The 27,656-nt window shown below is 40.7% G+C and overlaps 7 non-coding genes across 7 annotated transcripts; all 7 read right to left on the minus strand.

Moving 5' to 3' along the window:
- Nucleotides 1-2,708: 2,708 nt before the first annotated feature.
- On the minus strand, nucleotides 2,709-2,790 carry TRNAS-CGA (transfer RNA serine (anticodon CGA)). Its single transcript has one exon. It is a non-coding gene; the product is annotated as a tRNA-Ser (tRNA).
- A 3,941-nt stretch (nucleotides 2,791-6,731) lies between these two features.
- TRNAS-CGA (transfer RNA serine (anticodon CGA)) lies at nucleotides 6,732-6,813 on the minus strand. The gene has a single exon. It is a non-coding gene; the product is annotated as a tRNA-Ser (tRNA).
- Nucleotides 6,814-10,754: 3,941 nt separating this feature from the next.
- TRNAS-CGA (transfer RNA serine (anticodon CGA)) lies at nucleotides 10,755-10,836 on the minus strand. The gene has a single exon. It is a non-coding gene; the product is annotated as a tRNA-Ser (tRNA).
- A 3,941-nt stretch (nucleotides 10,837-14,777) lies between these two features.
- On the minus strand, nucleotides 14,778-14,859 carry TRNAS-CGA (transfer RNA serine (anticodon CGA)). Its single transcript has one exon. It is a non-coding gene; the product is annotated as a tRNA-Ser (tRNA).
- A 3,941-nt stretch (nucleotides 14,860-18,800) lies between these two features.
- TRNAS-CGA (transfer RNA serine (anticodon CGA)) lies at nucleotides 18,801-18,882 on the minus strand. The gene has a single exon. It is a non-coding gene; the product is annotated as a tRNA-Ser (tRNA).
- A 3,941-nt stretch (nucleotides 18,883-22,823) lies between these two features.
- On the minus strand, nucleotides 22,824-22,905 carry TRNAS-CGA (transfer RNA serine (anticodon CGA)). Its single transcript has one exon. It is a non-coding gene; the product is annotated as a tRNA-Ser (tRNA).
- Nucleotides 22,906-26,839: 3,934 nt separating this feature from the next.
- TRNAS-UGA (transfer RNA serine (anticodon UGA)) lies at nucleotides 26,840-26,921 on the minus strand. The gene has a single exon. It is a non-coding gene; the product is annotated as a tRNA-Ser (tRNA).
- Nucleotides 26,922-27,656: the final 735 nt, after the last annotated feature.

The following is a 27,656-nucleotide window of genomic DNA, read 5'->3' on the forward strand; positions in this document are numbered from 1 at the left end:
TGGATCCTAGATCCAGCACTACTGTACCACCTGTAAGCAGTTGAGAAACTGCGTTTAAGTTATACAGGCGATTTTTAAGGAATATTTACATGTTTGCAAAATCGACACTTAGAAGAAATTTCACAGAAAAACAGTCAATGGTTTCCTATGGAAGAAAATTCAAGTTACGGGTAAAGTACGTTCTCGTTACTTTTGTAATCCAGTGCTGGGCTCCTAGGCTCAGTACTGGGACATCTATCTAAAACAGGTAAACAATTACGTTTTCACAGTTGGTACGATTTTTAAAGAATATTTGTAAGTTTCAAAAATCGACACTTAGAAAATTTTCAGCAAAAAGCAGGCAATGATATCCCATGGAAGGAAATTCGAGTTACTGGTAAGTACGGTTAAAATTACTTTTCAGGGTCAGTACTGAGCTCCAAGATGCAGCACTGAGGTCTCTCCTGATAACAGGTGAGTAAATCAGAATTCGTTGTTCGGCTGATTTTAGATGAATATTTTAAAGTTCCAAAACTCCACACCACTTAGAAGAATTTCCAAGTGAAACCACTCAATGTTAGCCTATGGAAGAAAAGTGAGTTATCGGCTTTTAGGTAAGTACTCGACTGGCAGAGTTATGGTTCTGAGCATAGACTCAGGGGTCTCCCAGGGGAGTCCCAGCCTACTTGCCAAGCCTTAAACTCCCCTTTTATTACATATAATTTACACCTAAGGTAGGCCCTAGGTAGTCCTAGGTGCATGATGCTATGTAAGTAAAACATAAGATATGTACTTTGGTGGTTCGCGTGTCCTGTAAGTACCAAACAGTCAATTTCATTTTTCACTACTGTGAGGTCTACCCCTCTCATAGGTTAGCTCTGTGTATTCCCCTATACTTTTTATTTGGTAATTCCATATCGGAGAGGAGTAGCTTTATTTATTTATTGAAAATCCTACTTACTGGTGAGGTTGGATTTAACTTTACTATTTTAGAAATGCCACTTTTAGAGAGTGAACATGTCTCTGCACTTACTGCTCTATTTGCCTGAAACCTGGCCCCAATACACGTCTGGATTGGGCTGGGTGACAGCAAAATTTGTGCCTTCCCTCTAGAGAGCCACAACACAGGTCACTCAACTGCACCTGGGGGGTGAGCTCCGCTCCCCCTCCACCCCCAATAGGTTCAAGAACGATAATTTATGTAAGTAAATACATTATAGCTACAGCTTATAATCATGCGAGTTTAAATCATTTGTTGTTAGATGGTTTAAATATTTGAAAGGATCTGTTTTTAATAGACATTTTACAAAAACCACTGGTACATTTGCTAATTCTGTAAAATTAACACCCAACTGCCGTGACATTGCCAACCACAATGCCGTGACTCGGATTCGAACCGAGGTTGCTGCGGCCACAACTCAGAGTACTAACCACTATACGATCACGGCGAGCTACTTGGGCTCAACGACATACAGTGACATGGAGAATTTATAATTCGGAACACTCAGGGCTGTTCCTGTGATAGGCTGGATGTATTCATTGCTTCCTCATTCCTCATTCAGAGGCTGCGTCTCCTCAGTGGTTGATAGGCCGAAACCGTTTCCTGGCCGCCTGCTTGTGAAATGCCAGGAGTCAAAGATCACACATTACACTTGCGGACCTGTGATGGGACACCAATGCAGAGAAACCCACCTGGCACAGACCTTCTATTCTGTCTATTAGACCTGCATCTTCCCTGCACCTTTCAAGCCATTTGTATGTGAAGCAAGAAAGAGTTAGAGAGTGATCCATCTACACTTTTATAGGGAGGATGTCGCCGTGAGCTCCTCCCAGCTAATCACACGAACAGCAGAAAAGCAAGATAAATACACAGTTGAGGGGTGGGCTGCATGGTTATGTTTTTGAGTAAATATTGAAACTGACCTCAGTGGCTCATTAGCAGAGCTGCGGCTAATGACTGGTGCCAAATCATGATGAAGCAAGCACCATGGCTCGTAGGGGACCCACAACACGCTTTTCTTAGCTCACTGAATTAAAGTATAAACTTCCGCCGTGTGTGAGTGGTAAAGGCTTGTTAATATAGTTCCTTTTCCAATTCAAGTCTGACAACAAAAGGCAGGAACCACGTGGCTTCGGAAGCTCAGGAAAGTAGCCACCAACCACAGAGAAAGAGAGAACTGGCAGTATGAGAGGTGGAGAAAACAGAAGCGGGAGCAAGGAGCTCAAATGAGATTGATGGCGTTTAAATAGAGCGCGTAAAGGAACAGTTACACAGCTAAGAAATGGGAAAGACAGACTAGGGAAAAAAACACAGAAAGAGCCAGTAGATGAAATTCTCTTCCTGGGACAGCAGGTTAAGAGAAATTACACATGGGGAGGTTAAGCATGTAACACGGGGGAGAATAAAAAAAAAAATGCAGTTTTATGAAGTGTGTTTGCCAATCCAGCCAGCACTTTTGTTCTATTTCTCTCTTTGCGTCTTTGATTGGTAAAGTAACTTTCAAGTGCATGCGCAGGTATGAATGAGAGAGCAACGGTATAATAATTTGAAGCGTTTACACCAGTGCTAAAGTAGGAATGAGGTGTAGCAAAGAAATGAAAGAGGTAGCGATAACAAATATGTGGAGAGGCAATAGTGACACAAAAATAAGCCACCTATTTATAAAACTGAAATGGAAGAAATACTAAAGGTTAACTTCTGAAATTGTAGCCGATAATAAAAAGATTCTCGTTGTTGGCAGGATTCGAACCTGCGCGGGGATACCCCAATGGATTTCGAGTCCATCGCCTTAACCACTCGGCCACAACAACTTGCTGTAAGCTGCCTACAAATATTTTGTTTGAAAGTTTTGAAGTTTTCCCACATCAAATTACTGATATTCTGCAATGCGCTTTTTAAAAACAATGTTTTTTTCATCATGCACGTTCTGTCCTAAAAACAAAAATTGCATGAGTATATCTCTGGATCTGTAAAAGGATACGCTTGCATTCAAACTCTCTTGTGGCACTCAAGTTTTTTGGACCCTGTTGCACTCTGTTTTTGCGCTGCTTTTAGTCTACGACCCATATTACAGAAGTCAACCATCTCTGAGTATTTGGGACTCCTTTGTAAGTGCCTTATCTTTAATCCTTGAAAAGCTCTATAATAAAGGGGTCTGTCAAAGATTGCTTGAATGGAAGATAAAAGAAGGCCCACTTGTCTCACCAAATGCAGTAGAGAAACCTGATGTTTTACTCATGTTATCCTTAGTTCAGTTTTTGGTAGACCTGGCATCCTTAAGGTGGCCTACCAGCAACCTTTTTGCTTTTCACCTCACGTTTTGCTGTATCTTTATGTTGGCCTTAGCACTCTAATCACTTTATCACTACTGTGAGAAAGTGGCTCTGTATATACTGTTCCCAAATAGGTACAGTGTGCACAGAGTCCCCAGTCCCCAGAGGTTTGGCAGAGGCTAAAGTTAGATATAACCTTACTCTCTAAAGTGGTAGCTTGCCGAGCAGTAAGGCAGTATCAGAGTACAGTGTAAAACATTTGTTGTACACACTCAGTCAGCAAATGGTCTCACACACTCAAGAACTGAACTCTAGGCCATTGGTTTGCATACAAAAGATATTGTTGTTTTATTTTAGAACCAACAATAGGTATCAAAATATACTTTCTCAGAATGAGATGCTTTAGTTAAATACTTTGCAATAGGCAATTGACTTTTGCAGGTCATAGTTACAGTTTATTGCAATAGGCAACACAATTTGAATCACAATAATACATTGAGCTCAATGGGAATTTTAAGTTATATGCAATTAATTACTTTCAGGATTACTTTCCTAAATCCAGGACTGGATCCTAGATTCAGTCCTGGGACAGTTCTTGGAAACAAGTGAGTAAATTCGTTTTAGTTACTGTTGTGATTTTTAAGCAATATTTTGCTATTTTACAAGTTGACACTTAGAAACTTTTGCTGATCAAATTACCAATGTTATCCTATGGAAGGAAATTCACTTAGCAGGTAAGTGGGGTTATGGTTCCTTTTTCTAGGTCAGTGTTGGATCCTAGATCCACCACTACTGTACCACCTGTAAGCAGGTGAGAAACTGCGTTTAAGTTATACAGGCGATTTTTAAGGAATATTTACATGTTTGCAAAATCGACACTTAGAAGAAATTTCACAGAAAAACAGTCAATGGTTTCCTATGGAAGAAAATTCAAGTTACGGGTAAAGTACATTCTCGTTACTTTTGTAATCCAGTGCTGGGCTCCTAGGCTCAGTACTGGGACATCTATCTAAAACAGGTAAACAATTACGTTTTCACAGTTGGTACGATTTTTAAAGAATATTTGTAAGTTTCAAAAATCGACACTTAGAAAATTTTCAGCAGAAAGCAGGCAATGATATCCCATAGAAGGAAATTCGAGTTACTGGTAAGTACGGTTAAAATTACTTTTCAGGGTCAGTACTGAGCTCCAAGATGCAGCACTGAGGCCTCTCCTGATAACAGGTGAGTAAATCAGAATTCGTTGTTCGGCTGATTTTAGATGAATATTTTAAAGTTCCAAAACTCCACACCACTTAGAAGAATTTCCAAGTGAAACAACGAAATTTTAGCCTATGGAAGAAAAGTGAGTTATCGGCTTTTAGGTAAGTACTCGACTGGCAGAGTTATGGTTCTGGGCATAGACTCAGGGGTCTCCCAGGGGAGTCGCAGCCTACTTGCCAAGCCTTAAACTCCCCTTTTATTACATATAATTTACACCTAAGGTAGGCCCTAGGTAGTCCTAGGTGCATGATGCTATGTAAGTAAAAAATAAGATATGTACTTTGGTGGTTCGCGTGTCCTGTAAGTACCAAACAGTCTATTTCATTTTTCACTACCGTGAGGTCTACCCCTCTCATAGGTTAGCTCTGTGTATTCCCCTATACTTTTTATTTGGTAATTCCATATCGGAGAGGAGTAGCTTTATTTATTTATTGAAAATCCTACTTACTGGTGAGGTTGGATTTAACTTTACTATTTTAGAAATGCCACTTTTAGAGAGTGAACATTTCTCTGCACTTACTGCTCTATTTGCCTGAAACCTGGCCCCAATACACGTCTGGATTGGGCTGGGTGACAGCAAAATTTGTGCCTTCCCTCTAGAGAGCCACAACACAGGTCACTCAACTGCACCTGGGGGGTGAGCTCCGCTCCCCCTCCACCCCCAATAGGTTCAAGAACGATAATTTATGTAAGTAAATACATTATAGCTACAGCTTATAATCATGCGAGTTTAAATCATTTGTTGTTAGATGGTTTAAATATTTGAAAGGATTTGTTTTTAATAGACATTTTACAAAAACCACTGGCACATTTGCTAATTCTGTAAAAATAACACCCAACTGCCGTGACATTGCCAACCACAATGCCGTGACTCGGATTCAAACCGAGGTTGCTGCGGCCACAACGCAGAGTACTAACCACTATACGATCACGGCGAGCTACTTGGGCTCAACGACATACAGTGACATGGAGAATTTATAATTCGGAACACTCAGGGCTATTCCTGTGATAGGCTGGATGTATTCATTGCTTCCTCATTCCTCATTCAGAGGCTGCGTCTCCTCAGTGGTTGATAGGCTGAAACCGTTTCCTGGCCGCCTGCTTGTGAAATGCCAGGAGTCAAAGATCACACATTACACTTGCGGACCTGTGATGGGACACCAATGCAGAGAAACCCACCTGGCACAGACCTTCTATTCTGTCTATTAGACCTGCATCTTCCATGCACCTTTCAAGCCATTTGTATGTGAAGCAAGAAAGAGTTAGAGAGTGATCCATCTACACTTTTATAGGGAGGATGTCGCCGTGAGCTCCTCCCAGCTAATCACACGAACAGCAGAAAAGCAAGATAAATACACAGTTGAGGGGTGGGCTGCATGGTTATGTTTTTGAGTAAATATTGAAACTGACCTCAGTGGCTCATTAGCAGAGCTGCGGCTAATGACTGGTGCCAAATCATGATGAAGCAAGCACCATGGCTCGTAGGGGACCCACAACATGCTTTTCTTAGCTCACTGAATTAAAGTATAAACTTCCGCCGTGTGTGAGTGGTAAAGGCTTGTTAATATGGTTCCTTTTCCAATTCAAGTCTGACAACAAGAGGCAGGAACCACGTGGCTTCGGAAGCTCAGGAAAGTAGCCACCAACCACAGAGAAAGAGAGAACTGGCAGTATGAGAGGTGGAGAAAACAGAAGCGGGAGCAAGGAGCTCAAATGAGATTGATGGCGTTTAAATAGAGCGCGTAAAGGAACAGTTACACAGCTAAGAAATGGGAAAGACAGACTAGGGAAAAAACCACAGAAAGAGCCAGTAGATGAAATTCTCTTCCTGGGACAGCAGGTTAAAAGAAATTACACATGGGGAGGTTAAGCATGTAACACGGGGGAGAATAAAAAAGAAAATGCAGTTTTATGAAGTGTGTTTGCCAATCCAGCCAGCACTTTTGTTCTATTTCTCTCTTTGCGTCTTTTATTGGTAAAGTAACTTTCAATTGCATGCGCAGGTATGAATGAGAGAGCAACGGTATAATAATTTGAAGCGTTTACACCAGTGCTAAAGTAGGAATGAGGTGTAGCAAAGACATGAAAGAGGTAGCGATAACAAATATGTGGAGAGGCAATAGTGACACAAAAATAAGCCACCTATTTATAAAACTGAAATGGAAGAAATACTAAAGGTTAACTTCTGAAATTGTAGCCGATAATAAAAAGATTCTCGTTGTTGGCAGGATTCGAACCTGCGCGGGGATACCCCAATGGATTTCGAGTCCATCGCCTTAACCACTCGGCCACAACAACTTGCTGTAAGCTGCCTACAAATATTTTGTTTGAAAGTTTTGAAGTTTTCCCACATCAAAGTACTGATATTCTGCAATGCGCTTTTTAAAAACAATGTTTTTTTCATCATGCACGTTCTGTCCTAAAAACAAAAATTGCATGAGTACATCTCTGGATCTGTAAAAGGATACGCTTGCATTCAAACTCCCTTGTGGCACTCAAGTTTTTTGTACCCTGTTGCACTCTGTTTTTGCGCTGCTTTTAGTCTATGACCCATATTACAGAAGTCAACCATCTCTGAGTATTTGGGACTCCTTTGTAAGTGCCTTATCTTTAATCCTTGAAAAGCTCTATAATAAAGGGGTCTGTCAAAGATTGCTTGAATGGAAGATAAAAGAAGGCCCACTTGTCTCACCAAATGCAGTAGAGAAACCTGATGTTTTACTCATGTTATCCTTAGTTCAGTTTTTGGTAGACCTGGCATCCTTAAGGTGGCCTACCAGCATCCTTTTTGCTTTTCACCTCACGTTTTGCTGTATCTTTATGTTGGCCTTAGGACTCTAATCACTTTATCACTACTGTGAGAAAGTGGCTCTGTATATACTGTTCCCAAATAGGTACAGTGTGCACAGAGTCCCCAGTCCCCAGAGGTTTGGCAGAGGCTCGAGTTAGATATAACCTTACTCTCTAAAGTGGTAGCTTGCCGAGCAGTAAGGCAGTATCAGAGTACAGTGTAAAACATTTGTTGTACACACTCAGTCAGCAAATGGTCTCACACACTCAAGAACTGAACTCTAGGCCATTGGTTTGCATACAAAAGATATTGTTGTTTTATTTTAGAACCAACAATAGGTATCAAAATATACTTTCTCAGAATGAGATGCTTTAGTTAAATACTTTGCAATAGGCAATTGACTTTTGCAGGTCATAGTTACAGTTTATTGCAATAGGCAACACAATTTGAATCACAATAATACATTGAGCTCAATGGGAATTTTAAGTTATATGCAATTAATTACTTTCAGGATTACTTTTCTAAATCCAGGACTGGATCCTAGATTCAGTCCTGGGACAGTTCTTGGAAACAAGTGAGTAAATTCGTTTTAGTTACTGTTGTGATTTTTAAGCAATATTTTGCTATTTTACAAGTTGACACTTAGAAACTTTTGCTGATCAAATTACCAATGTTATCCTATGGAAGGAAATTCACTTAGCAGGTAAGTGGGGTTATGGTTCCTTTTTCTAGGTCAGTGTTGGATCCTAGATCCAGCACTACTGTACCACCTGTAAGCAGGTGAGAAACTGCGTTTAAGTTATACAGGCGATTTTTAAGGAATATTTACATGTTTGCAAAATCGACACTTAGAAGAAATTTCACAGAAAAACAGTCAATGGTTTCCTATGGAAGAAAATTCAAGTTACGGGTAAAGTACATTCTCGTTACTTTTGTAATCCAGTGCTGGGCTCCTAGGCTCAGTACTGGGACATCTATCTAAAACAGGTAAACAATTACGTTTTCACAGTTGGTACGATTTTTAAAGAATATTTGTAAGTTTCAAAAATCGACACTTAGAAAATTTTCAGCAGAAAGCAGGCAATGATATCCCATGGAAGGAAATTCGAGTTACTGGTAAGTACGGTTAAAATTACTTTTCAGGGTCAGTACTGAGCTCCAAGATGCAGCACTGAGGCCTCTCCTGATAACAGGTGAGTGAATCAGAATTCGTTGTTCGGCTGATTTTAGATGAATATTTTAAAGTTCCAAAACTCCACACCACTTAGAAGAATTTCCAAGTGAAACAACAAAATTTTAGCCTATGGAAGAAAAGTGAGTTATCGGCTTTTAGGTAAGTACTCGACTGGCAGAGTTATGGTTCTGGGCATAGACTCAGGGGTCTCCCAGGGGAGTCGCAGCCTACTTGCCAAGCCTTAAACTCCCCTTTTATTACATATAATTTACACCTAAGGTAGGCCCTAGGTAGTCCTAGGTGCATGATGCTATGTAAGTAAAAAATAAGATATGTACTTTGGTGGTTCGCGTGTCCTGTAAGTACCAAACAGTCTATTTCATTTTTCACTACCGTGAGGTCTACCCCTCTCATAGGTTAGCTCTGTGTATTCCCCTATACTTTTTATTTGGTAATTCCATATCGGAGAGGAGTAGCTTTATTTATTTATTGAAAATCCTTCTTACTGGTGAGGTTGGATTTAACTTTACTATTTTAGAAATGCCACTTTTAGAGAGTGAACATTTCTCTGCACTTACTGCTCTATTTGCCTGAAACCTGGCCCCAATACACGTCTGGATTGGGCTGGGTGACAGCAAAATTTGTGCCTTCCCTCTAGAGAGCCACAACACAGGTCACTCAACTGCACCTGGGGGGTGAGCTCCGCTCCCCCTCCACCCCCAATAGGTTCAAGAACGATAATTTATGTAAGTAAATACATTATAGCTACAGCTTATAATCATGCGAGTTTAAATCATTTGTTGTTAGATGGTTTAAATATTTGAAAGGATCTGTTTTTAATAGACATTTTACAAAAACCACTGGCACATTTGCTAATTCTGTAAAAATAACACCCAACTGCCGTGACATTGCCAACCACAATGCCGTGACTCGGATTCAAACCGAGGTTGCTGCGGCCACAACGCAGAGTACTATCCACTATACGATCACGGCGAGCTACTTGGGCTCAACTACATACAGTGACATGGAGAATTTATAATTCGGAACACTCAGGGCTATTCCTGTGATAGGCTGGATGTATTCATTGCTTCCTCATTCCTCATTCAGAGGCTGCGTCTCCTCAGTGGTTGATAGGCTGAAACCGTTTCCTGGCCGCCTGCTTGTGAAATGCCAGGAGTCAAAGATCACACATTACACTTGCGGACCTGTGATGGGACACCAATGCAGAGAAACCCACCTGGCACAGACCTTCTATTCTGTCTATTAGACCTGCATCTTCCCTGCACCTTTCAAGCCATTTGTATGTGAAGCAAGAAAGAGTTAGAGAGTGATCCATCTACACTTTTATAGGGAGGATGTCGCCGTGAGCTCCTCCCAGCTAATCACACGAACAGCAGAAAAGCAAGATAAATACACAGTTGAGGGGTGGGCTGCATGGTTATGTTTTTGAGTAAATATTGAAACTGACCTCAGTGGCTCATTAGCAGAGCTGCGGCTAATGACTGGTGCCAAATCATGATGAAGCAAGCACCATGGCTCGTAGGGGACCCACAACATGCTTTTCTTAGCTCACTGAATTAAAGTATAAACTTCCGCCGTGTGTGAGTGGTAAAGGCTTGTTAATATGGTTCCTTTTCCAATTCAAGTCTGACAACAAGAGGCAGGAACCACGTGGCTTCGGAAGCTCAGGAAAGTAGCCACCAACCACAGAGAAAGAGAGAACTGGCAGTATGAGAGGTGGAGAAAACAGAAGCGGGAGCAAGGAGCTCAAATGAGATTGATGGCGTTTAAATAGAGCGCGTAAAGGAACAGTTGCACAGCTAAGAAATGGGAAAGACAGACTAGGGAAAAAAACACAGAAAGAGCCAGTAGATGAAATTCTCTTCCTGGGACAGCAGGTTAAAAGAAATTACACATGGGGAGGTTAAGCATGTAACACGGGGGAGAATAAAAAAGAAAATGCAGTTTTATGAAGTGTGTTTGCCAATCCAGCCAGCACTTTTGTTCTATTTCTCTCTTTGCGTCTTTTATTGGTAAAGTAACTTTCAAGTGCATGCGCAGGTATGAATGAGAGAGCAACGGTATAATAATTTGAAGCGTTTACACCAGTGCTAAAGTAGGAATGAGGTGTAGCAAAGACATGAAAGAGATAGCGATAACAAATATGTGGAGAGGCAATTGTGACACAAAAATAAGCCACCTATTTATAAAACTGAAATGGAAGAAATACTAAAGGTTAACTTCTGAAATTGTAGCCAATAATAAAAAGATTCTCGTTGTTGGCAGGATTCGAACCTGCGCGGGGATACCCCAATGGATTTCGAGTCCATCGCCTTAACCACTCGGCCACAACAACTTGCTGTAAGCTGCCTACAAATATTTTGTTTGAAAGTTTTGAAGTTTTCCCACATCAAAGTACTGATATTCTGCAATGCGCTTTTTAAAAACAATGTTTTTTTCATCATGCACGTTCTGTCCTAAAAACAAAAATTGCATGAGTACATCTCTGGATCTGTAAAAGGATACGCTTGCATTCAAACTCCCTTGTGGCACTCAAGTTTTTTGGACCCTGTTGCACTCTGTTTTTGCGCTGCTTTTAGTCTACGACCCATATTACAGAAGTCAACCATCTCTGAGTATTTGGGACTCCTTTGTAAGTGCCTTATCTTTAATCCTTGAAAAGCTCTATAATAAAGGGGTCTGTCAAAGATTGCTTGAATGGAAGATAAAAGAAGGCCCACTTGTCTCACCAAATGCAGTAGAGAAACCTGATGTTTTACTCATGTTATCCTTAGTTCAGTTTTTGGTAGACCTGGCATCCTTAAGGTGGCCTACCAGCAACCTTTTTGCTTTTCACCTCACGTTTTGCTGTATCTTTATGTTGGCCTTAGGACTCTAATCACTTTATCACTACTGTGAGAAAGTGGCTCTGTATATACTGTTCCCAAATAGGTACAGTGTGCACAGAGTCCCCAGTCCCCAGAGGTTTGGCAGAGGCTCGAGTTAGATATAACCTTACTCTCTAAAGTGGTAGCTTGCCGAGCAGTAAGGCAGTATCAGAGTACAGTGTAAAACATTTGTTGTACACACTCAGTCAGCAAATGGTCTCACACACTCAAGAACTGAACTCTAGGCCATTGGTTTGCATACAAAAGATATTGTTGTTTTATTTTAGAACCAACAATAGGTATCAAAATATACTTTCTCAGAATGAGATGCTTTAGTTAAATACTTTGCAATAGGCAATTGACTTTTGCAGGTCATAGTTACAGTTTATTGCAATAGGCAACACAATTTGAATCACAATAATACATTGAGCTCAATGGGAATTTTAAGTTATATGCAATTAATTACTTTCAGGATTACTTTTCTAAATGCAGGACTGGATCCTAGATTCAGTCCTGGGACAGTTCTTGGAAACAAGTGAGTAAATTCGTTTTAGTTACTGTTGTGATTTTTAAGCAATATTTTGCTATTTTACAAGTTGACACTTAGAAACTTTTGCTGATCAAATTACCAATGTTATCCTATGGAAGGAAATTCACTTAGCAGGTAAGTGGGGTTATGGTTCCTTTTTCTAGGTCAGTGTTGGATCCTAGATCCAGCACTACTGTACCACCTGTAAGCAGGTGAGAAACTGCGTTTAAGTTATACAGGCGATTTTTAAGGAATATTTACATGTTTGCAAAATCGACACTTAGAAGAAATTTCACAGAAAAACAGTCAATGGTTTCCTATGGAAGAAAATTCAAGTTACGGGTAAAGTACATTCTCATTACTTTTGTAATCCAGTGCTGGGCTCCTAGGCTCAGTACTGGGACATCTATCTAAAACAGGTAAACAATTACGTTTTCACAGTTGGTACGATTTTTAAAGAATATTTGTAAGTTTCAAAAATCGACACTTAGAAAATTTTCAGCAAAAAGCAGGCAATGATATCCTATGGAAGGAAATTCGAGTTACTGGTAAGTACGGTTAAAATTACTTTTCAGGGTCAGTACTGAGCTCCAAGATGCAGCACTGAGGTCTCTCCTGATAACAGGTGAGTAAATCAGAATTCGTTGTTCGGCTGATTTTAGATGAATATTTTAAAGTTCCAAAACTCCACACCACTTAGAAGAATTTCCAAGTGAAACAACGAAATTTTAGCCTATGGAAGAAACGTGAGTTATCGGCTTTTAGGTAAGTACTCGACTGGCAGAGTTATGGTTCTGGGCATAGACTCAGGGGTCTCCCAGGGGAGTCCCAGCCTACTTGCCAAGCCTTAAACTCCCCTTTTATTACATATAATTTACACCTAAGGTAGGCCCTAGGTAGTCCTAGGTGCATGATGCTATGTAAGTAAAAAATAAGATATGTACTTTGGTGGTTCGCGTGTCCTGTAAGTACCAAACAGTCTATTTCATTTTTCACTACTGTGAGGTCTACCCCTCTCATAGGTTAGCTCTGTGTATTCCCCTATACTTTTTATTTGGTAATTCCATATCGGAGAGGAGTAGCTTTATTTATTTATTGAAAATCCTACTTACTGGTGAGGTTGGATTTAACTTTACTATTTTAGAAATGCCACTTTTAGAGAGTGAACATTTCTCTGCACGTACTGCTCTATTTGCCTGAAACCTGGCCCCAATACACGTCTGGATTGGGCTGGGTGACAGCAAAATGTGTGCCTTCCCTCTAGAGAGCCACAACACAGGTCACTCAACTACACCTGGGGGGTGAGCTCCGCTCCCCCTCCACCCCCAATAGGTTCAAGAACGATAATTCATGTAAGTAAACACATTATAGCTACAGCTTATAATCATGCGAGTTTAAATCATTTGTTGTTAGATGGTTTAAATATTTGAAAGGATCTGTTTTTAATAGACATTTTACAAAAACCACTGGCACATTTGCTAATTCTGTAAAATTAACACCCAACTGCTGTGACATTGCCAACCACAATGCCGTGACTCGGATTCAAACCAAGGTTGCTGCGGCCACAACGCAGAGTACTAACCACTATACGATCACGGCGAGCTACTTGGGCTCAACGACATACAGTGACATGGAGAATTTATAATTCGGAACACTCAGGGCTATTCCTGTGATAGGCTGGATGTATTCATTGCTTCCTCATTCCTCATTCAGAGGCTGCGTCTCCTCAGTGGTTGATAGGCTGAAACCGTTTCCTGGCCGCCTGCTTGTGAAATGCCAGGAGTCAAAGATCACACATTACACTTGCGGACCTGTGATGGGACACCAATGCAGAGAAACCCACCTGGCACAGACCTTCTATTCTGTCTATTAGACCTGCATCTTCCCTGCACCTTTCAAGCCATTTGTATGTGAAGCAAGAAAGAGTTAGAGAGTGATCCATCTATACTTTTATAGGGAGGATGTCGCCGTGAGCTCCTCCCAGCTAATCACACGAACAGCAGAAAAGCAAGATAAATACACAGTTGAGGGGTGGGCTGCATGGTTATGTTTTTGAGTAAATATTGAAACTGACCTCAGTGGCTCATTAGCAGAGCTGCGGCTAATGACTGGTGCCAAATCATGATGAAGCAAGCACCATGGCTCGTAGGGGACCCACAACACGCTTTTCTTAGCTCACTGAATTAAAGTATAAACTTCCGCCGTGTGTGAGTGGTAAAGGCTTGTTAATATGGTTCCTTTTCCAATTCAAGTCTGACAACAAGAGGCAGGAACCACGTGGCTTCGGAAGCTCAGGAAAGTAGCCACCAACCACAGAGAAAGAGAGAACTGGCAGTATGAGAGGTGGAGAAAACAGAAGCGGGAGCAAGGAGCTCAAATGAGATTGATGGCGTTTAAATAGAGCGCGTAAAGGAACAGTTACACAGCTAAGAAATGGGAAAGACAGACTAGGGAAAAAAACACAGAAAGAGCCTGTAGATGAAATTCTCTTCCTGGGACAGCAGGTTAAGAGAAATTACACATGGGGAGGTTAAGCATGTAACACGGGGGAGAATAAAAAAGAAAATGCAGCTTTATGAAGTGTGTTTGCCAATCCAGCCAGCACTTTTGTTCTATTTCTCTCTTTGCGTCTTTTATTGGTAAAGTAACTTTCAAGTGCATGCGCAGGTATGAATGAGAGAGCAACGGTATAATAATTTGAAGCGTTTACACCAGTGCTAAAGTAGGAATGAGGTGTAGCAAAGACATGAAAGAGGTAGCGATAACAAATATGTGGAGAGGCAATAGTGACACAAAAATAAGCCACCTATTTATAAAACTGAAATGGAAGAAATACTAAAGGTTAACTTCTGAAATTGTAGCCGATAATAAAAAGATTTTCGTTGTTGGCAGGATTCGAACCTGCGCGGGGATACCCCAATGGATTTCGAGTCCATCGCCTTAACCACTCGGCCACAACAACTTGCTGTAAGCTGCCTACGAATATTTTGTTTGAAAGTTTTGAAGTTTTCCCACATCAAAGTACTGATATTCTGCAATGCGCTTTTTAAAAACAATGTTTTTTTCATCATGCACGTTCTGTCCTAAAAACAAAAATTGCATGAGTATATCTCTGGATCTGTAAAAGGATACGCTTGCATTCAAACTCCCTTGTGGCACTCAAGTTTTTTGGACCCTGTTGCACTCTGTTTTTGCGCTGCTTTTAGTCTACGACCCATATTACAGAAGTCAACCATCTCTGAGTATTTGGGACTCCTTTGTAAGTGCCTTATCTTTAATCCTTGAAAAGCTCTATAATAAAGGGGTCTGTCAAAGATTGCTTCAATGGAAGATAAAAGAAGGCCCACTTGTCTCACCAAATGCAGTAGAGAAACCTGATGTTTTACTCATGTTATCCTTAGTTCAGTTTTTGGTAGACCTGGCATCCTTAAGGTGGCCTACCAGCAACCTTTTTGCTTTTCACCTCACGTTTTGCTGTATCTTTATGTTGGCCTTAGCACTCTAATCACTTTATCACTACTGTGAGAAAGTGGCTCTGTATATACTGTTCCCAAATAGGTACAGTGTGCACAGAGTCCCCAGTCCCCAGAGGTTAGGCAGAGGCTAAAGTTAGATATAACCTTACTCTCTAAAGTGGTAGCTTGCCGAGCAGTAAGGCAGTATCAGAGTACAGTGTAAAACATGTGTTGTACACACTCAGTCAGCAAATGGTCTCACACACTCAAGAACTGAACTCTAGGCCATTGGTTTGCATACAAAAGATATTGTTGTTTTATTTTAGAACCAACAATAGGTATCAAAATATACTTTCTCAGAATGAGATGCTTTAGTTAAATACTTTGCAATAGGCAATTGACTTTTGCAGGTCATCGTTACAGTTTATTGCAATAGGCAACACAATTTGAATCACAATAATACATTGAGCTCAATGGGAATTTTAAGTTATATGCAATTAATTACTTTCAGGATTACTTTTCTAAATCCAGGACTGGATCCTAGATTCAGTCCTGGGACAGTTCTTGGAAACAAGTGAGTAAATTCGTTTTAGTTACTGTTGTGATTTTTAAGCAATATTTTGCTATTTTAAAAGTTGACACTTCGAAACTTTTGCTGATCAAATTACCAATGTTATCCTATGGAAGGAAATTCACTTAGCAGGTAAGTGGGGTTATGGTTACTTTTTCTAGGTCAGTGTTGGATCCTAGATCCAGCACTACTGTACCACCTGTAAGCAGTTGAGAAACTGCGTTTAAGTTATACAGGCGATTTTTAAGGAATATTTACATGTTTGCAAAATCGACACTTAGAAGAAATTTCACAGAAAAACAGTCAATGGTTTCCTATGGAAGAAAATTCAAGTTACGGGTAAAGTACGTTCTCGTTACTTTTGTAATCCAGTGCTGGGCTCCTAGGCTCAGTACTGGGACATCTATCTAAAACAGGTAAACAATTACGTTTTCACAGTTGGTACGATTTTTAAACAATATTTGTAAGTTTCAAAAATCGACACTTAGAAAATTTTCAGCAAAAAGCAGGCAATGATATCCCATGGAAGGAAATTCGAGTTACTGGTAAGTACGGTTAAAATTACATTTGAGAGTCAGTACTGAGCTCCAAGATGCAGCACTGAGGTCTCTCCTGATAACAGGTGAGTAAATCAGAATTCGTTGTTCGGCTGATTTTAGATGAATATTTTAAAGTTCCAAAACTCCACACCACTTAGAAGAATTTCCAAGTGAAACCACTCAATGTTAGCCTATGGAAGAAAAGTGAGTTATCGGCTTTTAGGTAAGTACTCGACTGGCAGAGTTATGGTTCTGGGCATAGACTCAGGGGTCTCCCAGGGGAGTCCCAGCCTACTTGCCAAGCCTTAAACTCCCCTTTTATTACATATAATTTACACCTAAGGTAGGCCCTAGGTAGTCCTAGGTGCATGATGCTATGTAAGTAAAAAATAAGATATGTACTTTGGTGGTTCGCGTGTCCTGTAAGTACCAAACAGTCTATTTCATTTTTCACTACTGTGAGGTCTACCCCTCTCATAGGTTAGCTCTGTGTATTCCCCTATACTTTTTATTTGGTAATTCCATATCGGAGAGGAGTAGCTTTATTTATTTATTGAAAATCCTACTTACTGGTGAGGTTGGATTTAACTTTACTATTTTAGAAATGCCACTTTTAGAGAGTGAACATTTCTCTGCACTTACTGCTCTATTTGCCTGAAACCTGGCCCCAATACACGTCTGGATTGGGCTGGGTGACAGCAAAATTTGTGCCTTCCCTCTAGAGAGCCACAACACAGGTCACTCAACTGCACCTGGGGGGTGAGCTCCGCTCCCCCTCCACCCCCAATAGGTTCAAGAACGATGATTTATGTAAGTAAATACATTATAGCTACAGCTTATAATCATGCGAGTTTAAATCATTTGTTGTTAGATGGTTTAAATATTTAAAAGGATCTGTTTTTAATAGACATTTTACAAAAACCACTGGTACATTTGCTAATTCTGTCAAATTAAAACCCAACTGCCGTGACATTGCCAACCACAATGCCGTGACTCGGATTCGAACTGAGGTTGCTGCGGCCACAACGCAGAGTACTAACCACTATACGATCACGGCGAGCTACTTGGGCTCAACGACATACAGTGACATGGAGAATTTATAATTCGGAACACTCAGGGCTGTTCCTGTGATAGGCTGGATGTATTCATTGCTTCCTCATTCCTCATTCAGAGGCTGCGTCTCCTCAGTGGTTGATAGGCTGAAACCGTTTCCTGGCCGCCTGCTTGTGAAATGCCAGGAGTCAAAGATCACACATTACACTTGCGGACCTGTGATGGGACACCAATGCAGAGAAACCCACCTGGCACAGACCTTCTATTCTGTCTATTAGACCTGCATCTTCCCTGCATCTTTCAAGCCATTTGTATGTGAAGCAAGAAAGAGTTAGAGAGTGATCCATCTACACTTTTATAGGGAGGATGTCGCCGTGAGCTCCTCCCAGCTAATCACACGAACAGCAGAAAAGCAAGATAAATACACAGTTGAGGGGTGGGCTGCATGGTTATGTTTTTGAGTAAATATTGAAACTGACCTCAGTGGCTCATTAGCAGAGCTGCGGCTAATGACTGGTGCCAAATCATGATGAAGCAAGCACCATGGCTCGTAGGGGACCCACAACACGCTTTTCTTAGCTCACTGAATTAAAGTGTAAACTTCCGCCGTGTGTGAGTGGTAAAGGCTTGTTAATATGGTTCCTTTTCCAATTCAAGTCTGACAACAAGAGGCAGGAACCACGTGGCTTCGGAAGCTCAGGAAAGTAGCCACCAACCACAGAGAAAGAGAGAACTGGCAGTATGAGAGGTGGAGAAAACAGAAGCGGGAGCAAGGAGCTCAAATGAGATTGATGGCGTTTAAATAGAGCGCGTAAAGGAACAGTTACACAGCTAAGAAATGGGAAAGACAGACTAGGGAAAAAAACACAGAAAGAGCCTGTAGATGAAATTCTCTTCCTGGGACAGGAGGTTAAGAGAAATTACACATGGGGAGGTTAAGCATGTAACACGGGGGAGAATAAAAAAGAAAATGCAGTTTTATGAAGTGTGTTTGCCAATCCAGCCAGCACTTTTGTTCTATTTCTCTCTTTGCGTCTTTTATTGGTAAAGTAACTTTCAAGTGCATGCGCAGGTATGAATGAGAGAGCAACGGTATAATAATTTGAAGCGTTTACACCAGTGCTAAAGTAGGAATGAGGTGTAGCAAAGACATGAAAGAGGTAGCGATAACAAATATGTGGAGAGGCAATAGTGACACAAAAATAAGCCACCTATTTATAAAACTGAATTGGAAGAAATACTAAAGGTTAACTTCTGAAATTGTAGCCGATAATAAAAAGATTTTCGTTGTTGGCAGGATTCGAACCTGCGCGGGGATACCCCAATGGATTTCGAGTTCATCTCCTTAACCACTCGGCCACAACAACTTGCTGTAAGCTGCCTACAAATATTTTGTTTGAAAGTTTTGAAGTTTTCCCACATCAAAGTACTGATATTCTGCAATGCGCTTTTTAAAAACAATGTTTTTTTCATCATGCACGTTCTGTCCTAAAAACAAAAATTGCATGAGTATATCTCTGGATCTGTAAAATGATACGCTTGCATTCAAACTCCCTTGTGGCACTCAAGTTTTTTGGACCCTGTTGCACTCTGTTTTTGCGCTGCTTTTAGTCTACGACCCATATTACAGAAGTCAACCATCTCTGAGTATTTGGGACTCCTTTGTAAGTGCCTTATCTTTAATCCTTGAAAAGCTCTATAATAAAGGGGTCTGTCAAAGATTGCTTGAATGGAAGATAAAAGAAGGCCCACTTGTCTCACCAAATGCAGTAGAGAAACCTGATGTTTTACTCATGTTATCCTTAGTTCAGTTTTTGGTAGACCTGGCATCCTTAAGGTGGCCTACCAGCAACCTATTTGCTTTTCACCTCACGTTTTGCTGTATCTTTATGTTGGCCTTAGCACTCTAATCACTTTATCACTACTGTGAGAAAGTGGCTCTGTATATACTGTTCCCAAATAGGTAAAGTGTGCACAGAGTCCCCAGTCCCCAGAGGTTAGGCAGAGGCTAAAGTTAGATATAACCTTACTCTCTAAAGTGGTAGCTTGCCGAGCAGTAAGGCAGTATCAGAGTACAGTGTAAAACATTTGTTGTACACACTCAGTCAGCAAATGGTCTCACACACTCAAGAACTGAACTCTAGGCCATTGGTTTGCATACAAAAGATATTGTTGTTTTATTTTAGAACCAACAATAGGTATCAAAATATACTTTCTCAGAATGAGATGCTTTAGTTAAATACTTTGCAATAGGCAATTGACTTTTGCAGGTCATCGTTACAGTTTATTGCAATAGGCAACACAATTTGAATCACAATAATACATTGAGCTCAATGGGAATTTTAAGTTATATGCAATTAATTACTTTCAGGATTACTTTTCTAAATCCAGGACTGGATCCTAGATTCAGTCCTGGGACAGTTCTTGGAAACAAGTGAGTAAATTCGTTTTAGTTACTGTTGTGATTTTTAAGCAATATTTTGCTATTTTAAAAGTTGACACTTCGAAACTTTTGCTGATCAAATTACCAATGTTATCCTATGGAAGGAAATTCACTTAGCAGGTAAGTGGGGTTATGGTTACTTTTTCTAGGTCAGTGTTGGATCCTAGATCCAGCACTACTGTACCACCTGTAAGCAGTTGAGAAACTGCGTTTAAGTTATACAGGCGATTTTTAAGGAATATTTACATGTTTGCAAAATCGACACTTAGAAGAAATTTCACAGAAAAACAGTCAATGGTTTCCTATGGAAGAAAATTCAAGTTACGGGTAAAGTACGTTCTCGTTACTTTTGTAATCCAGTGCTGGGCTCCTAGGCTCAGTACTGGGACATCTATCTAAAACAGGTAAACAATTACGTTTTCACAGTTGGTACGATTTTTAAAGAATATTTGTAAGTTTCAAAAATCGACACTTAGAAAATTTTCAGCAAAAAGCAGGCAATGATATCCCATGGAAGGAAATTCGAGTTACTAGTAAGTACGGTTAAAATTACATTTCAGGGTCAGTACTGAGCTCCAAGATGCAGCACTGAGGTCTCTCCTGATAACAGGTGAGTAAATCAGAATTCGTTGTTCGGCTGATTTTAGATGAATATTTTAAAGTTCCAAAACTCCACACCACTTAGAAGAATTTCCAAGTGAAACCACTCAATGTTAGCCTATGGAAGAAAAGTGAGTTATCGGCTTTTAGGTAAGTACTCGACTGGCAGAGTTATGGTTCTGGGCATAGACTCAGGGGTCTCCCAGGGGAGTCCCAGCCTACTTGCCAAGCCTTAAACTCCCCTTTTATTACATATAATTTACACCTAAGGTAGGCCCTAGGTAGTCCTAGGTGCATGATGCTATGTAAGTAAAAAATAAGATATGTACTTTGGTGGTTCGCGTGTCCTGTAAGTACCAAACAGTCTATTTCATTTTTCACTACTGTGAGGTCTACCCCTCTCATAGGTTAGCTCTGTGTATTCCCCTATACTTTTTATTTGGTAATTCCATATCGGAGAGGAGTAGCTTTATTTATTTATTGAAAATCCTACTTACTGGTGAGGTTGGATTTAACTTTACTATTTTAGAAATGCCACTTTTAGAGAGCGAACATTTCTCTGCACTTACTGCTCTATTTGCCTGAAACCTGGCCCCAATACACGTCTGGATTGGGCTGGGTGACAGCAAAATTTGTGCCTTCCCTCTAGAGAGCCACAACACAGGTCACTCAACTGCACCTGGGGGGTGAGCTCCGCTCCCCCTCCACCCCCAATAGGTTCAAGAACGATAATTTATGTAAGTAAATACATTATAGCTATAGCTTATAATCATGCGAGTTTAAATCATTTGTTGTTAGATGGTTTAAATATTTGAAAGGATCTGTTTTTAATAGACATTTTACAAAAACCACTGGCACATTTGCTAATTCTGTAAAATTAACACCCAACTGCCGTGACATTGCCAACCACAATGCCGTAACTCGGATTCAAACCGAGGTTGCTGCGGCCACAACGCAGAGTACTAACCACTATACGATCACGGCGAGCTACTTGGGCTCAACGACATACAGTGACATGGAGAATTTATAATTCGGAACACTCAGGGCTATTCCTGTGATAGGCTGGATATATTCATTGCTTCCTCATTCCTCATTCAGAGGCTGCGTCTCCTCAGTGGTTGATAGGCTGAAACCGTTTCCTGGCCGCCTGCTTGTGAAATGCCAGGAGTCAAAGTTCACACATTACACTTGCGGACCTGTGATGGGACACCAATGCAGAGAAACCCACCTGGCACAGACCTTCTATTCTGTCTATTAGACCTGCATCTTCCCTGCATCTTTCAAGCCATTTGTATGTGAAGCAAGAAAGAGTTAGAGAGTGATCCATCTACACTTTTATAGGGAGGATGTCGCCGTGAGCTCCTCCCAGCTAATCACACGAACAGCAGAAAAGCAAGATAAATACACAGTTGAGGGGTGGGCTGCATGGTTATGTTTTTGAGTAAATATTGAAACTGACCTCAGTGGCTCATTAGCAGAGCTGCGGCTAATGACTGGTGCCAAATCATGATGAAGCAAGCACCATGGCTCGTAGGGGACAAACAACACGCTTTTCTTAGCTCACTGAATTAAAGTATAAACTTCCGCCGTGTGTGAGTGGTAAAGGCTTGTTAATATGGTTCCTTTTCCAATTCAAGTCTGACAACAAGAGGCAGGAACCACGTGGCTTCGGAAGCTCAGGAAAGTAGCCACCAACCACAGAGAAAGAGAGAACTGGCAGTATGAGAGGTGGAGAAAACAGAAGCGGGAGCAAGGAGCTCAAGTGAGATTGATGGCGTTTAAATAGAGCGCGTAAAGGAACAGGTACACAGCTAAGAAATGGGAAAGACAGACTAGGGAAAAAAACACAGAAAGAGCCTGTAGATGAAATTCTCTTCCTGGGACAGGAGGTTAAGAGAAATTACACATGGGGAGGTTAAGCATGTAACACTGGGGAGAATAAAAAAGAAAATGCAGTTTTATGAAGTGTGTTTGCCAATCCAGCCAGCACTTTTGTTCTATTTCTCTCTTTGCGTCTTTTATTGGTAAAGTAACTTTCAAGTGCATGCGCAGGTATGAATGAGAGAGCAACGGTATAATAATTTGAAGCGTTTACACCAGTGCTAAAGTAGGAATGAGGTGTAGCAAAGACATGAAAGAGGTAGCGATAACAAATATGTGGAGAGGCAATAGTGACACAAAAATAAGCCACCTATTTATAAAACTGAAATGGAAGAAATACTAAATGTTAACTTCTGAAATTGTAGCCGATAATAAAAAGATTTTCGTTGTTGGCAGGATTCGAACCTGCGCGGGGATACCCCAATGGATTTCGAGTCCATCGCCTTAACCACTCGGCCACAACAACTTGCTGTAAGCTGCCTACAAATATTTTGTTTGAAAGTTTTGAAGTTTTCCCACATCAAAGTACTGATATTCTGCAATGCGCTTTTTAAAAACAATGTTTTTTTCATCATGCACGTTCTGTCCTAAAAACAAAAATTGCATGAGTATATCTCTGGATCTGTAAAAGGATACGCTTGCATTCAAACTCCCTTGTGGCACTCAAGTTTTTTGGACCCTGTTGCACTCTGTTTTTGCGCTGCTTTTAGTCTACGACCCATATTACAGAAGTCAACCATCTCTGAGTATTTGGGACTCCTTTGTAAGTGCCTTATCTTTAATCCTTGAAAAGCTCTATAATAAAGGGGTCTGTCAAAGATTGCTTGAATGGAAGATAAAAGAAGGCCCACTTGTCTCACCAAATGCAGTAGAGAAACCTGATGTTTTACTCATGTTATCCTTAGTTCAGTTTTTGGTAGACCTGGCATCCTTAAGGTGGCCTACCAGCAACCTTTTTGCTTTTCACCTCACGTTTTGCTGTATCTTTATGTTGGCCTTAGCACTCTAATCACTTTATCACTACTGTGAGAAAGTGGCTCTGTATATACTGTTCCCAAATAGGTACAGTGTGCACAGAGTCCCCAGTCCCCAGAGGTTAGGCAGAGGCTAAAGTTAGATATAACCTTACTCTCTAAAGTGGTAGCTTGCCGAGCAGTAAGGCAGTATCAGAGTACAGTGTAAAACATTTGTTGTACACACTCAGTCAGCAAATGGTCTCACACACTCAAGAACTGAACTCTAGGCCATTGGTTTGCATACAAAAGATATTGTTGTTTTATTTTAGAACCAACAATAGGTATCAAAATATACTTTCTCAGAATGAGATGCTTTAGTTAAATACTTTGCAATAGGCAATTGACTTTTGCAGGTCATAGTTACAGTTTATTGCAATAGGCAACACAATTTGAATCACAATAATACATTGAGCTCAATGGGAATTTTAAGTTATATGCAATTAATTACTTTCAGGATTACTTTTCTAAATCCAGGACTGGATCCTAGATTCAGTCCTGGGACAGTTCTTGGAAACAAGTGAGTAAATTCATTTTAGTTACTGTTGTGATTTTTAAGCAATATTTTGCTATTTTACAAGTTGACACTTAGAAACTTTTGCTGATCAAATTACCAATGTTATCCTATGGAAGGAAATTCACTTAGCAGGTAAGTGGGGTTATGGTTCCTTTTTCTAGGTCAGTGTTGGATCCTAGATCCAGCACTACTGTACCACCTGTAAGCAGGTGAGAAACTGCGTTTAAGTTATACAGGCGATTTTTAAGGAATATTTACATGTTTGCAAAATCGACACTTAGAAGAAATTTCACAGAAAAACAGTCAATGGTTTCCTATGGAAGAAAATTCAAGTTACGGGTAAAGTACGTTCTCGTTACTTTTGTAATCCAGTGCTGGGCTCCTAGGCTCAGTACTGGGACATCTATCTAAAACAGGTAAACAATTACGTTTTCACAGTTGGTACGATTTTTAAACAATATTTGTAAGTTTCAAAAATCGACACTTAGAAAATTTTCAGCAAAAAGCAGGCAATGATATCCCATGGAAGGAAATTCGAGTTACTGGTAAGTACGGTTAAAATTACATTTGAGAGTCAGTACTGAGCTCCAAGATGCAGCACTGAGGTCTCTCCTGATAACAGGTGAGTAAATCAGAATTCGTTGTTCGGCTGATTTTAGATGAATATTTTAAAGTTCCAAAACTCCACACCACTTAGAAGAATTTCCAAGTGAAACCACTCAATGTTAGCCTATGGAAGAAAAGTGAGTTATCGGCTTTTAGGTAAGTACTCGACTGGCAGAGTTATGGTTCTGGGCATAGACTCAGGGGTCTCCCAGGGGAGTCCCAGCCTACTTGCCAAGCCTTAAACTCCCCTTTTATTACATATAATTTACACCTAAGGTAGGCCCTAGGTAGTCCTAGGTGCATGATGCTATGTAAGTAAAAAATAAGATATGTACTTTGGTGGTTCGCGTGTCCTGTAAGTACCAAACAGTCTATTTCATTTTTCACTACTGTGAGGTCTACCCCTCTCATAGGTTAGCTCTGTGTATTCCCCTATACTTTTTATTTGGTAATTCCATATCGGAGAGGAGTAGCTTTATTTATTTATTGAAAATCCTACTTACTGGTGAGGTTGGATTTAACTTTACTATTTTAGAAATGCCACTTTTAGAGAGTGAACATTTCTCTGCACTTACTGCTCTATTTGCCTGAAACCTGGCCCCAATACACGTCTGGATTGGGCTGGGTGACAGCAAAATTTGTGCCTTCCCTCTAGAGAGCCACAACACAGGTCACTCAACTGCACCTGGGGGGTGAGCTCCGCTCCCCCTCCACCCCCAATAGGTTCAAGAACGATAATTTATGTAAGTAAATACATTATAGCTACAGCTTATAATCATGCGAGTTTAAATCATTTGTTGTTAGAAGGTTTAAATATTTGAAAGGATCTGTTTTTAATAGACATTTTACAAAAACCACTGGCACATTTGCTAATTCTGTAAAATTAACACCCAACTGCCGTGACATTGCCAACCACAATGCCGTAACTCGGATTCAAACCGAGGTTGCTGCGGCCACAACGCAGAGTACTAACCACTATACGATCACGGCGAGCTACTTGGGCTCAACGACATACAGTGACATGGAGAATTTATAATTCGGAACACTCAGGGCTATTCCTGTGATAGGCTGGATATATTCATTGCTTCCTCATTCAGAGGCTGCGTCTCCTCAGTGGTTGATAGGCTGAAACCGTTTCCTGGCCGCCTGCTTGTGAAATGCCAGGAGTCAAAGTTCACACATTACACTTGCGGACCTGTGATGGGACACCAATGCAGAGAAACCCACCTGGCACAGACCTTCTATTCTGTCTATTAGACCTGCATCTTCCCTGCATCTTTCAAGCCATTTGTATGTGAAGCAAGAAAGAGTTAGAGAGTGATCCATCTACACTTTTATAGGGAGGATGTCGCCGTGAGCTCCTCCCAGCTAATCACACGAACAGCAGAAAAGCAAGATAAATACACAGTTGAGGGGTGGGCTGCATGGTTATGTTTTTGAGTAAATATTGAAACTGACCTCAGTGGCTCATTAGCAGAGCTGCGGCTAATGACTGGTGCCAAATCATGATGAAGCAAGCACCATGGCTCGTAGGGGACCCACAACACGCTTTTCTTAGCTCACTGAATTAAAGTATAAACTTCCGCCGTGTGTGAGTGGTAAAGGCTTGTTAATATGGTTCCTTTTCCAATTCAAGTCTGACAACAAGAGGCAGGAACCACGTGGCTTCGGAAGCTCAGGAAAGTAGCCACCAACCACAGAGAAAGAGAGAACTGGCAGTATGAGAGGTGGAGAAAACAGAAGCGGGAGCAAGGAGCTCAAATGAGATTGATGGCGTTTAAATAGAGCGCGTAAAGGAACAGTTACACAGCTAAGAAATGGGAAAGACAGACTAGGGAAAAAAACACAGAAAGGGCCTGTAGATGAAATTCTCTTCCTGGGACAGCAGGTTAAGAGAAATTACACATGGGGAGGTTAAGCATGTAACACGGGGGAGAATAAAAAAGAAAATGCAGTTTTATGAAGTGTGTTTGCCAATCCAGCCAGCACTTTTGTTCTATTTCTCTCTTTGCGTCTTTTATTGGTAAAGTAACTTTCAAGTGCATGCGCAGGTATGAATGAGAGAGCAACCGTATAATAATTTGAAGCGTTTACACCAGTGCTAAAGTAGGAATGAGGTGTAGCAAAGACATGAAAGAGGTAGCGATAACAAATATGTGGAGAGGCAATAGTGACACAAAAATAAGCCACCTATTTATAAAACTGAAATGGAAGAAATACTAAAGGTTAACTTCTGAAATTGTAGCCGATAATAAAAAGATTCTCGTTGTTGGCAGGATTCGAACCTGCGCGGGGATACCCCAATGGATTTCAAGTCCATCGCCTTAACCACTCAGCCACAACAACTTGCTGTAAGCTGCCTACAAATATTTTGTTTGAAAGTTTTGAAGTTTTCCCACATCAAAGTACTGATATTCTGCAATGCGCTTTTTAAAAACAATGTTTTTTTCATCATGCACGTTCTGTCCTAAAAACAAAAATTGCATGAGTATATCTCTGGATCTGTAAAAGGATACGCTTGCATTCAAACTCCCTTGTGGCACTCAAGTTTTTTGGACCCTGTTGCACTCTGTTTTTGCGCTGCTTTTAGTCTACGACCCATATTACAGAAGTCAACCATCTCTGAGTATTTGGGACTCCTTTGTAAGTGCCTTATCTTTAATCCTTGAAAAGCTCTATAATAAAGGGGTCTGTCAAAGATTGCTTGAATGGAAGATAAAAGAAGGCCCACTTGTCTCACCAAATGCAGTAGAGAAACCTGATGTTTTACTCATGTTATCCTTAGTTCAGTTTTTGGTAGACCTGGCATCCTTAAGGTGGCCTACCAGCAACCTTTTTGCTTTTCACCTCACGTTTTGCTGTATCTTTATGTTGCCCTTAGCACTCTAATCACTTTATCACTACTGTGAGAAAGTGGCTCTGTATATACTGTTCCCAAATAGGTACAGTGTGCACAGAGTCCCCAGTCCCCAGAGGTTAGGCAGAGGCTAAAGTTAGATATAACCTTACTCTCTAAAGTGGTAGCTTGCCGAGCAGTAAGGCAGTATCAGAGTACAGTGTAAAACATTTGTTGTACACACT

The sequence above is a fragment of the Triturus cristatus genome, chromosome 12 (assembly GCF_964204655.1).
Source record: "Triturus cristatus chromosome 12, aTriCri1.1, whole genome shotgun sequence".
NCBI classification, from domain to species: Eukaryota; Metazoa; Chordata; class Amphibia; order Caudata; family Salamandridae; genus Triturus; species Triturus cristatus.